Genomic DNA, 12,781 nt, shown 5'->3' with positions numbered 1-12,781 from the left:
TAAAGAAGAAGAAAGAGGAGAAGAAGGAGAAGAAGGAGAAGAAGAAGAAGAAGAAGAAGAAGAAGAAGAAGAAGAAGAAAAGAAAACCACAGGTCCCACAAGGCATTACTTGAGCCAGGCCAAGTCACCAAACCAGGGCTTAATATCTAATCGAGATGCTCTTTCAACCTCCCTAAGAAATGTAAAATCCTAATCAGTCAGTCAGGAATTTTCTGATAAGCACCCATGGGGTAATCCATGCATAGGCCTTCTCCATCCTATAAAGGAAGAGGAAGTAGTCTGCATATCAAGACCCTCTGCCTTTTCCCCAAAAGTAAAAAGATCTTGCCTGCAACAAGGAAGGTGGTCTTGCCTTTCTTTTTTGTTTGTCTTTTTATAAGTTTTCATGGCCTGTGCTCCTTCCTATAAAAACCTTCCATTTCATACAACTCCTCCAAGCACCTCTCTACTTGTGAGATGGGATCCTACCTGATTCATGATCATCAAATTTACTCAGTTGAATTTTGTTTTTTAACCTAAGTAATTATTAAGCCAAAAGGAAAATAATATTGGAAATGCACCTTTTACTGAAATAGACTTTTTGTAATTAGTACATGTATTTCTGTGTTTTTTAAAATTTTTATTTATTTAAAAAAAATTTTTTTGAAAGAGAGTACATGTGCATGTGCAAGTGGGGGAGGGGCAAAGAGAGAGGGAAAGAGCATCTTAAGTAGATTCCACGCCTGCCTGCGGGGGCTTGATCTCATGACTGGGAGATCATGACCTGAGCTGAAATGGAGAGTGGGGCGCTTAACTGACTGAGCCACCCAGGCTCCCCAGTTCATATATTTCTAGATAAATATTATTATTGTTGGAATAAAGCTGGGTTCAGCTACAATTTTATGTCTATTTTTTATGTTTATAAATAGAATCACTGAGAAACCATATTCACATAAATAAGCAGAGGAGAATGGAGAGAGCTTCGTTACAATAATATAATCATGTCACCTAATTATTTGAATTCCTTCTGGGTTACAAGACAAAAATCACATAGTGGTCTGTTATCAAAAGTTATTTTTAATGACAACAAAATTAGAACCTCTTTCAACTTTATTGAAAGCAAAGAACTAGCAACTGCCCGATTGGCAAAATGCCTATTATTCAGTCATTAGAATCCTTTATCTTTAGTTGGTGCCCTGAAGTGCGACATCTCCACCCCCCCAATGCTGTGGGTAAAAACTTGGGTGAGTGGCTTTTGTAAAGTGTAAGCAGGGGAGATGGGAAAGAAAATGGCCCTGGACCTCAGCGTGTGTTCTCCAAAAGTGGGTCTTCAGAAAGAGCATGAGTAAAGTTTGAGGATCTGGACATTGGTTCTTACAAGTATCTGTGCCATCTACCCCTGCCCTCAACGTGCTTCCAATCTAGTAGGGGGATGGAAGTCAGCAAATTGCCAAAGTACGGAATGTATGGAGGGGGTGGTGGATAGTGGAGCTGGAGATGTTTAGAATTTACTTCTGGCTGTGAGGGGCCATGAAAGGCTTCATGGATGAGGGGGCATGTAAGTTGCTTTTCAGGTTTGGTAGGATTCTGACAGAAGAGATAGTAGAGAAGACATTCTAGATGGAGCATACTGGGTAAACAAAGGCTCAGAAACAACCAAAGGGAATGTTTGGGGAATAAGAACAATTTGGTTCTCTCTCTGCCCCTCCCCCACTTGCTCTCACTCTCTCAAAAATAAATAAATAAACATTTAAAAAAAAAAAGAGAACAATTTGGCACAAGCAGACTATAGGTATAGTCAAAGAGTGGGAGAATGACTAGAGGAATAGAATCATAAGCTCTCAAGGATAAAATCTACTTTAAAGATCAAGTAACCCTAGGGGTGCCCAGGTGGGTCAGTCGGTTAAGCATCTGACTTCAGCTCAGGTCATGATCTCACAGTTCGTGAATTCGAGTCCCTGGTCGAACTCTGTGCTGACAGCTCAGAGCCTGGGGCCTACTTGGGATTCTGTGTCTCCCTATCTCTCTCCTTCTCCCCTGCACGTGCTCTGTCTCTCAAAAATAAATAAACATTTAAAAAAGGGTTTTTTAATACATAAAATAAATAAGATCAGATAATGCCAAAAATATATAAATAAATAAAAATAAAGATCACATAATCATGAAGCCCCTGACTGGCTCAGTCGAAAGAGTGTGCACTCTTGATCTCAGGGTTGTGAGTTCAATCTCTGGGTGTGGAGATTACATAAAAATAAACAAACAAATAAATAAAACCTATTAAAAAAAGATCATGTAATCCTGACGAAATGAATTGAAGATGACACAAAGAAATGGAAAGATATTCCATGCTCATGGATTGGAAGAACCAATATTGTCAAACTGTCCATACTGCCTAGACAATCTACAGATTTAAATGCAATCCCTATTAAAATACCAACAACATTTTTCACAGAACTAGAACAAATAATACTAAAAATCGTGTGGAACCACAAAAGACCCCAAGTAGCCAAAGCAATCTTAAGAAAGAAGAACCAAGCTGGAGGTGTCATAATCCCAACACATACTACAAAGCTGTAGTAATCAAAAACAGTATGGTACCGGCACAAAGACAGACACATAGATCGGTAGAACAGAGCAGCGGCCCAGTAGTAGCTTATATGGTCAATTAACCTATGACAAAGGAGGCAAGGATACACAATGTGGAAAAGCAAGTCTTTTCAATAAATGGTATGGGAAAAACTGGACAGCTATATGCAAAAGAATGAAACTGGACCACTGTCTTAAACCAATCACAAAAATAAATTCAAAATGGATTAAAGACATAAATGTGAGATCTGAAACCATAAAACTCCTAAAAGAAAATGTAGACAGTAACTGCTTTGACATCAGCCATAGAAACATTTTTCTAGATGTGTAGGTCACCTGAAGCAAGGGAAACAAAAGCAAATTAAGCTATTGGGACTACACCAAAATAAAAAGCTTTTGCAGAGCTAAGAAAACCATCAACAAAACAAAATGGCAACCTGCTGAATGGAAGATGATATTTGCAAATGATATATCTGACAAGGAGCTAGTATTCAAAATATATAAAGAACTTAGACAACTCAACACCAAAAACAAAAACAAAAATAAAAACAATCTGATTAAAAGTGGGCAGAGGACTGAATGGACATTTTTCCAAAGAAGACATACAGATGGTCAACAGATACATGAAAAGATGCTCATCACCACTGATCACCAGTGACATGCAAATCATAAGTCACAAATCAGTTAGCACATTATACCTGTCAGAATGGCTAAAATGAAAGACAAGAAATACCAGGTGTTGACGAGGATGTGGAGAAAAAGGAACTCTTGTGCACTGTTTGTGGGAAAGTAAATTGGTGTAGCCACAGTGGAAAACAGCATGAAAGTTCCTCAAAAAATTAAAAACCGAATTGCCATATGACCCAGTAGTTCTAGTACTGGGTATTTACCTGAGGAAAACAAAAACATGAATTTTATTTTTTTAAATTTTTTTTTCAACGTTTATTTATTTTTGGGACAGAGAGAGACAAAGCATGAACGGGGGAGGGGCAGAGAGAGAGGGAGACACAGAATCGGAAACAGGCTCCAGGCTCTGAGCCATCAGCCCAGAGCCTGACGCGGGGCTCGAACTCACGGACTGCGAGATCGTGACCTGGTTGAAGTCGGACGCTTAACCGACTGCGCCACCCAGGCGCCCCACAAAAACATGAATTTTAAAAGACATTTGCACTCCTATGGTCATGCAGCATTATTTACAATTGCCAAGGTATGCAAGTAAACCCCAACTGTCCATCTATAGATGAATGGATAAAGAAAAAAAAAAAATATATATATATATATATACGTGCAACAAAATGGATGAACCTAGAGGGTATCATGCCAAGTGAAATAAATCAGAGAAAGACAAATACCCTATAATCTCTTTCATATGTGAAATCTAAGAAACAAAACAAAGAAAAAAAGAAACAAACAAAAAAACAGACTCTTAAGTACAGAGAACAATTAATAGTTGCCAGAGGAGAGGTGGGGAGGGGGAAGGGAGAAATAGGAAAAGGGATCAAGGGCACTATCTTAATGAGCACTGAGTAATGCATAGAGCTGTTGACTTATTATATACCTGAAACTAGTAGGACATTATATATTAATTATACTTCAATACAAACATAATAAACAAACAAATAAATAAATACCACCTAATCCAACCTCCACTGCTGCCATCACCACTCTACCAAAATCCACTCAGTGCTCAAATACATCTGGTCATGGGGCACCCCTGTCTGACAGAAATATAATGCAGGCCACACATATAATTTAAATTTTTTTGTTAAATACCAGATAATAAAAGAAGAAGAAGAAGGAGGAGGAGGAGGAAGAGGAGGAGGAGGAGGAAGAGGTCAACAGAAACAGGTGAAATTAATTTTAATAGTGTTTTCTTTATTTTTTTTAATTTTTTAATTTATTTTTGAGACAGAGAGAGACAGAGTGTGAGCAGGGGAGGGGCAGAGAGAGAGGGAGACACAGAATCCGAAGCAGGCTCCAGGCTCTGAGCTGCCAGCACAGAGCCCGACGTGGGGCTCGAACTCACGGACTGTGAGATCATGACCTGAGCTGAAGTCAGATGCTTAACCGGCTGAGCCACCCAAGTGCCCCAATAACGTTTTCTTTAATTCAACGTACTCAAGACATTATCCTTTTAGCATATAATCAATATAAAAAGCTGTTAATGAGGTATTTTACATTCTTTTTTGGTACTAAATCATCCCAACTCAGATCCAGCCACAGTTCATGTGCTCACTGGCCCCATGTGGCTAGTGAATGAAGCACAAATCTGAAAGAGAACCCATTATATTCTCATACCACTCTGGTCATTAGACAGTTTTCCCCTGGACCGTGGAAATGCTAGCTTGATTTCTTCCTTAAACATCTGCATCTTCTAACTTGTTTTCCATGGACATGCATTAATATAGAATCAGGACAGGAATAAGTACTAGGTGCTACAAATGCTCATATGAGGGGCACCCAATCCCAGCTTTGCAGGTCAGGGGAAGGTTTCAGGAGGAAGATACAAAGGAATGAATATAATTAATGACTTTATCCTGTGGCAGTGGGGTACAGCTCAAAAAACAAAACAATGAACGTGTGGCAAAGGACACAAGAGTCATCCTGACAGAGCTCCCAGTGGCTAAAGCTGGGACAATTTGAGCAACAAAATAAATAACATAGTATTGAGGGAGGGGTGCCTGGCTGGCTCAGTCAGAGGAGCATGTGATTCTTGATCTTGGGGATGTAAATTCGAGCCCCACTGTGGTGTAGAGATTACTTAAAAAAAATAAAATCTTTAAAAAAAACACAACAGCATAGTATTGGATTATAATCCAAAATATAATATAAATATATATGAGCTGAGTTCATTATGATATTAATAAGTGATTGAATGAATGAATAGGGGAGAAGAGACAGATCTTTAAAGAATTCCAAATAATTTATGTAGTTGTTCCCCCTTCCGGAAAGTAGACCTTAGTCCCGCTCTCTACTCCTTGAGTGTGGGCTGGTCTTGGTGAGTTGCTTAAGACTAGAGTATGGAAATAGCAGAGGGAGGGGAGGGAGTAGGATATGCGGGTGGGTGTAAGTATCTTTACAGCGGAGGAACCTGGCAGATATCACGGAGTGATCCAGGGTGACGTCACCAGTAATAATTCACATGGGTAGCACGTGCACTCTGATAGGGGAATATGATAAGAAGGGCATTTCACCTCCGTGCTATTCTTCCTCTAAACCCACAGTCATCAGATAAACCCAAATTAAGGACGTTCTGCAAAAGATCTGATCAGTGCTTCTGAAGACTATCCAGGCCATAGGGACAGGAAAGACTGAGAAGCTGTCACAGACTTGAAGAGATTAAAGAGACATGAGGAGTAAATGCAACATAGTATCCTACAAGATGGGATCTTGGACCAGAAAAAGGACATTTGTGGAAAAACTAGTGAAATCTGAGTATGTCTGGAGTTTAATGAAATGTATCAATGTCGAGTTCTTAGTTTTAACAAATACACCTCAGTAATACAAGATGTTAATATTAGGGGAAGCTGGGTAAATCGTATATAGAAACTCTCTTGACTATCTTTGTACCTTTTCTTTATTTCTTTTTTTATTTGAGAGAGAGAGAGAGTGCAAGTGGGGTAGAGAGCAGAGGGAGAGAGAGAGAGCAAGAATCCTAAGCAGGCTCTACACTCAACGCAGAGCCTGAAGCGGGGCTCGATCCCACGACCCTGGGATCATAACCTGAGATGAAATCAAGAGTCGGACGCTCAACAGACTGAGCCACCCAGGCTGCACCTTTGGGGCTGCCCCTACATCTTTTCTTTAAATCTGAAATGGTTCTGGGGCGCCTGGGTAGCTCAGTCCATTGGGCATCTGACTTCGGCTCAGGTCATAATCTCACGGTTCATGAGTTCAAGCCCTGCATTGGGCTCTCTGCTGTCAGAGCAGAGAGAGCCGCTTTGGGTCCCCTGACCCCCCTCTCTCTGCCCCTCCCCCATGTGCACTGTGCACTCTCTCTCAGAAATAAACATTAAAAATTTTTAAATCTAAAATTATTCTAAAGGAAAAGTTTGGTTTTATATATATATGATGTGTGAGTGTGTGTGTATATATGTGTGCATACTGAAATATAGACATATATACAACTACACATGTATATGAAATGGACAAAAGCATCAGAAAAAAAAAAAAGACAGTCTTGCTTATTCTAAGCAGAAAGCATTGTAGGAAGCATGTGAAGGGGTAGAGTAGCAGGCCCGCCTGAGACTGTAGGCTGGGTTCTGGTTGAGCCTTTAGGACTTTATCCTGTGGCAATGGGGAACCATTGAAGGCTATTGAGCAAGGGTGTGACTGATTACACAATGACTCAGCCATGGTCACACAGATCAGCTTCCTGAGGCCCCCTACAATCCTCCCCTTCTGATGCCCCTTCCTTCCACATGCTCTTCCTTCTTTGCCTGCAGAGGCCAAGCTCTGGCATGAATCCAAGTCACTAGCACAGAGATGGCCACCTCCAAGATCCACCCTGCCACCCCTACTCGGTGCTGGTTCAGTGGTCCTTGGAGGTTCAGCATTTAGAATCTCAACATGTCACACCTGGTAAGGGTTGGAGCCGCCCACCTAGCACAGAGACCCCTGGGCAGGGTGGAGCTTTCTTGTAAAAATCACCAAGCTCTGGGTTGAGTCATTTTTTCCACCACACCCTGTTTATTCCTTCCTCCCAGAGTGAACTGAAACCAGTCATCGGTTGGGACAGGGGGCTCGGGTGCAAAAGAGGGACTTCTAGATTGAACCTAGGATACCGTGCTGTCAGGAGAATTGTCCAATATCAGTCTCTCTTCAGCAGGCTTGCTTGGAAATAAATACATCAAGGTCAGAAGCTGGGAGAGGAAAAGAAGGGAGAGGAAAAGGAAGTGACAGAACATATTGGTGTGCACCAGCCAGTCGTAGCCATAAGAGTTCAATGACAGAATTTATCAGATTCTCACCTCAGCTCAATGAAATCAGTTTTCTCCATCCTATAACTTTTAATCCCTCCACGGAAAAAGAAAACAAAAGGCTACAGTTACTGAGAAATCTGTTCTGTGCCAGGCACTATGCATAACCTTGTTTGGTCCTCCTAGCAACTCTGTAGTAGTATACCCATTTTGTAGATGAGAACGCTGAGGCTCAGAGAAGGTAAGTGCCTCGCCCAAGATCATGCAGCTGGTAAGTGGCAGAACAGGGAGAAAGCAAAACCGGTTGCCGAACTCACCCCCTGCCATGGTTAGCGTGGCCCCAGCATACAGAGAACCTCTCCCTTTAAGCCCTGCCCTTCTTTCTACCCAGAAGGGTGAACCGCTGCTCCCCATATCACTGCCTCACTTTGTTCAAATCTCTGCCTAAAAGTCAGAGAAGCCTTTCCTGATCACCCCATCCAAACGGCAGCCTCCATCACCCACCTCCCTTTACTCTTCGTCATTCATAGCAACTGCCCTACCTTAACATATTTACTTATTTCTCTGCTTCTTGTCTGTCTCTACCCACTAGAATGTAAACTTCATGAGGACAAGGACCTGGTCTGTTTGGTTCACTGCTGCATCCCTGGTGTCTGACACATAGTAGGTCCCTAATGTATTGAATGAATAAAAAGAGGAAATTCTGCTTTCTTCCACTAAGAGTACCCCCTCATCCCCATCTGCTGCTAAATCCCCTCACCCTTCAAAGCCCCTCCCCTTTGCTCTCCCTGCAAGGGACTGCTTCTCCCTCTTCTTCCCCAGCCCAGGGATAAACCCAGCCACCCACGCAACTGCTCCAGCTAGAAACCAGAGGTCATCCTCACCTCCTCTCTTTCTGCCTGACTCTCCCCGCCCCCCCCCCCCAACACACCAGCAGTTTCCAATCAATCAGCAACTCCGGTCCATCCTGCCTCTTAAATTGTCTCCTAAATCTGCAAGATCTTCAGTCCCTGCTATGCTCTCTCCACCAGGCAGCCCTCCTTTCTTGCCTGGGTGCTGCGTCAGCCTCCTTACCAGTCTTTGTCTCCAGTTTGTCCCCTGCCATTCAGTCTCCACATTGCAATCAGAGTGATTTGTCTAAAGCTCAAATTACCTGGATAAACACCCCATTGATTCCTCAGTGGCCTGAAATAAAGTTTAAGATCTTAATGTGGCTTACAAGGCTCTGCCCCATCTGGCCACAGCTTCACTTTTAACACACTCTGCTCCTGCCTGGTTGAACCAATTCCAGTTCCCCAAATGCGCTCATATTTCTTCTCCCTGGGAGGTCTAGCCAACACCTGTTCATCATTCAGGTCTCAGCCTAGATGCCACTTTCTCCGGGAAGCCCTCTCCAACCTCTTCTGCCCCACCAGGCTGGGTTAGGAATCCTTAGTGTATAGAATCAGGGCTTTCTCCCCACTCAGAGGGATCCCGGTGTTCATCTGGGCCAATTTCATACTCTCTTCCCCTGAATCCCCAATCCGTATCCCTGCTTGAAGAACTTCCATTGTTTCTCTGATGCCTGTCAACTTTTAAGACCATCCCAAGTCCAGACTTACCCAGAAAACCTTCTGGGGAGTGGAAAGAAGGATGTAACTGAGTCAGGATGCCTCTAGCTCAAGTCCCCTCTTTGCTCAGAGCCTCAGTTCCTTCTGTAAAATGGGGATGACAACATTAATATCCACTTCACAGCTGTTATAAATAAAATTATAGATGTTAAAGAACAGTGTAAACACTGAAGTGTGATGAGACATGAGGATGATTATTATCTTTCCTGGCTCTGTGCTCCTGCAGCACTCTCAGGCCATGACCCACCATTTTGCACTTAATTATACCCTGCCTTCAATTATCTATTCTTGCTTCCGCGTGGCAGGCTGCTGTTTACAACTGCTGTGGCAGCCTCCTGGGATCACATCTTCTACAACTCTTCTGCATCCCCTAGAGTTCAGATATCAGTCCCAACCAAATAGAAGGTGTATATTATTGCTGTGATTATAACCAACTGCCATTTATGGATCACCTATTATGCACTAAGTACATATTGTTTCTGATTCTCAAAACTACCCAAGAAATAGATATTTTTTATTTCTACTGTGCAAACTAAGGCTCAGAAAAATTAAATAACTTGTTCAAGGTCACATGATCCTGGGGGTAAGAACCTCGAGAATCTTTCTTGCACTGGTCTCCAGATTGATGTTAAGGGCCTCATGGATCTCCACCTGCTTGGCTCTTTTCTTTTTTTTTTTTTAAATTTTTTTTTTTCAACGTTTATTTATTTTTGGGACAGAGAGAGACAGAGCATGAACGGGGGAGGGGCAGAGAGAGAGGGAGACACAGAATCGGAAACAGGCTCCAGGCTCCGAGCCATCAGCCCAGAGCCCGACGCGGGGCTCGAACTCACGGACCGCGAGATCGTGACCTGGCTGAAGTCGGACGCTTAACCGACTGCGCCACCCAGGCGCCCCTTGGCTCTTTTCTTGGTCATCAGTTGAGCTGTGTCCAGAGAGAGAGAAAAAAATCAAACCGGGGGCTTGGCAGAGGAGGTGGCTGCCATGCCACGGACCAGACACAGGGACTTTTGACATGTAAGTTGGGTATGGCTTCACCAAGAACAAAGCCACAAAGCTTGTTCCTGTGGTTGAAGGGTGTGGGAGGTGGTCAGGAAAAGCCCTGGGACATCTAGCAGTGCCAGCACCGAACTGCTGCCCAAGTCTGTGAGGAGAGTAGACTGGAGTGGGATCTGATGGCCAAATCACTCACAGTAAGGGAGTGGTCAACTCACAAGAGTTTCCATCCTCCATCAAGAAATTGATGGAGGAGGAGATGCAGGGTTCATAGAGCGCCACTAGGTGGCACTGTGCAAGGAGGGCACAAAAAGAGCCCTTTAGAACCTTTCAACGCGAACAATTAGAAGGGATTTTAGAGCAAGCAAACGCAACGTAAAAGCCTCCTTTTACAGAAGAGTTGTGAGGCCCAGAGAAGTTATTTGAGTTGCCCAGTTTCTTGGGCCTGAAACCACTACCAGAGACCTAGACCTGTCTCTTTCTAAGCTCTGTGCGCTTCACCTTCGGTGCTCATCAAATCACATCGAGGTGCCCATCTACTCGCGATGTGAGCTTACTCAAGTCACTGACATTTTTTTTTAAGCCTCAGTCTTCCTGTCCATTGAACAAAGGATTTGTCTAGGGCTGTGATGACAATGTGGTAGCCACTAGTCACGTGTGGCTAAATTTAAATTAATTAAAACTACAATCTAAAATTCAGTTCTCAGTCATACTAACCAACGTTTCAAGCTCTCAATAGACAGTTGTGGGTAGCTGCTATCATATTTGACAGCACAGATATAGAGCACCCCCCCCATTTTTGCAGGTAGTTTGAACAGACAGCATTGGCTGGTAACTGAGGTCCTCCCAGCTTCAGTATTCTATGGATCCTCTGTGAGAGCACTGGAGAGTGTAACACTAAGTGCATAAGGTTTCCTAGCTCTCAGCTTGGGTTTTTAATCATATGCAAGCACTGGGGGATACAGAAGAGAATAAGGTGGGTAAAAACCCTCCCTTCATGGAGTTGACATTTGAATGCGTGTAAGGTACTAAGTCCAAAAATTACAGCTTCTGCAATCAAGGTACAGTGCCTTAAGCTTTGATGTGTTTATTTATCTAGATAAAACACAGTATCTGGGGCACCTGGGTGGCTCAGTTGGATAAGCGTCCCACTCTTGATTTTGGCTCAGGTCATGATCTCACAATTCGTCGATTCAAGCCCCGCATCAGGCTCTGTGCTGACAGCATGGAGCCTGCTTGGAATTCTCTCTCTCCGCCCCGCCCCTCCCTTCTCTCTCTCTCTCTCTCTCTCTCTCTCTCTCTCAAAAAAAATAAACTAAAAAGTAGGTCTGGGGTGGAGCCCACGAACTTGTATTTTTCTAACAAGCTCCTTGGTGATATCATTGTTGTCAGTCCCAGAGCACATTTTAAGTAGCAATGATTTGGAGAATTTTGTGGCAGGACAAGATGGGCATGTGTGATTCCACTAAAACATTGTGTGTTCATATTGTGGATCTTCCTGGGAAGCCTGGGTTCAAATCTCACTCCCGGGTAGCCCATTCTTCCTGATCCTCAAAACTAGATTAGGAAGGCTCTTCTGGCCTCTATCATTCCTCACACTTCCCTAGCTTGGCGCTGTTCACACTACCTTGCTTTCTTTTTAAAATCTTTGTCCCAGCTTCCCTCACGCAGCTGCAACCTGTCACTGTTCTCATTTAGTTCTATATCCATTAATTCCCTCAATAAGTACTGAGAGCCCCTGTGTGCAGGTATGCACCAGGCTAGCTGCTGGAAATCCTGCAGGCAGACATGGTCCCGGCCCTCAGAGGGCTCACAGAATAGCAAAAGCCGACAGTGAAAAAAAAAATCATGGCAGGTGAAATAAGAGTCACAAACGAGGAAGTAGAAGATGCTATGGGAGATTATGACCAGGGACCTACCCCAGTTTTGCTCAGGGAAGACCTTCTAGAAGAAGAGGCATTTCATCTGAGAGCTGAACAAGTAGAAGTGAGCCAGGCAAAGAGAGGAGGTGTTCTAGTTACTATGGGCACAAATCAAATTCCCCCAAACCTTACTGGCATAGAATAACCATGGGACAAAAAATACCACTGTGGCCAGTTTTGAAAAGCACACTCTGCCCCCATGGGAAGAGTGTGACAGTGTAGAGAATGCTTGGGCAAAAATCTTCCAATGAGAGAAACAGAGCCCATCCGAGGACATAAACACAACTTAGTAAGACTGGCATGTAGCCAAGAGAAAGAGACTGGTATAAAGATGAAACATAAGAGGTCAAAACCCCAAAACCCTCATCCTTGCCCTTGGGGAGTTAGTCATCTTAACAGCTATCGTACCTCCCTGTGTTTCATGATTTACAATCAACAAAGCAGTGCCTAAGTTATTTCCTCATTTTTTTTAAAGCTTATTTATTTATCTTGAGAAAGAGAGAGAGAGAGAGCAAGCAGAAGAGGGGCAAAGAGAGAGGGAAAGACAGAGAATCCCAAGGAGGCGCCAAACTGTCAGCGCAGAGTCAGATCTCGCGAACTGATATCATGACCTGAGCTGAAGTCAAGAGTCAGACGCTCAGCCGTCTGAGCTACCCAGGCGCCCCTTCCTCATCTGTTTTAAACCACAATCCTGTGAGGGATTTATTAGCCCTAGTTAACAGATGAAGACACAAAGTATCAGTGAGGGAAGTGGGAGGCAACACAGGAA

This window comes from Lynx rufus, unplaced genomic scaffold, assembly GCF_022079265.1.
Source record: "Lynx rufus isolate CCGP_SWC_20201006 ecotype Redwood Valley unplaced genomic scaffold, mLynRuf1.p SCAF_2, whole genome shotgun sequence".
Lineage (NCBI taxonomy): Eukaryota > Metazoa > Chordata > Mammalia > Carnivora > Felidae > Lynx > Lynx rufus.
The sequence above is the reverse complement of the archived record's forward strand: the minus strand, read 5'-3'. Positions refer to the sequence as shown.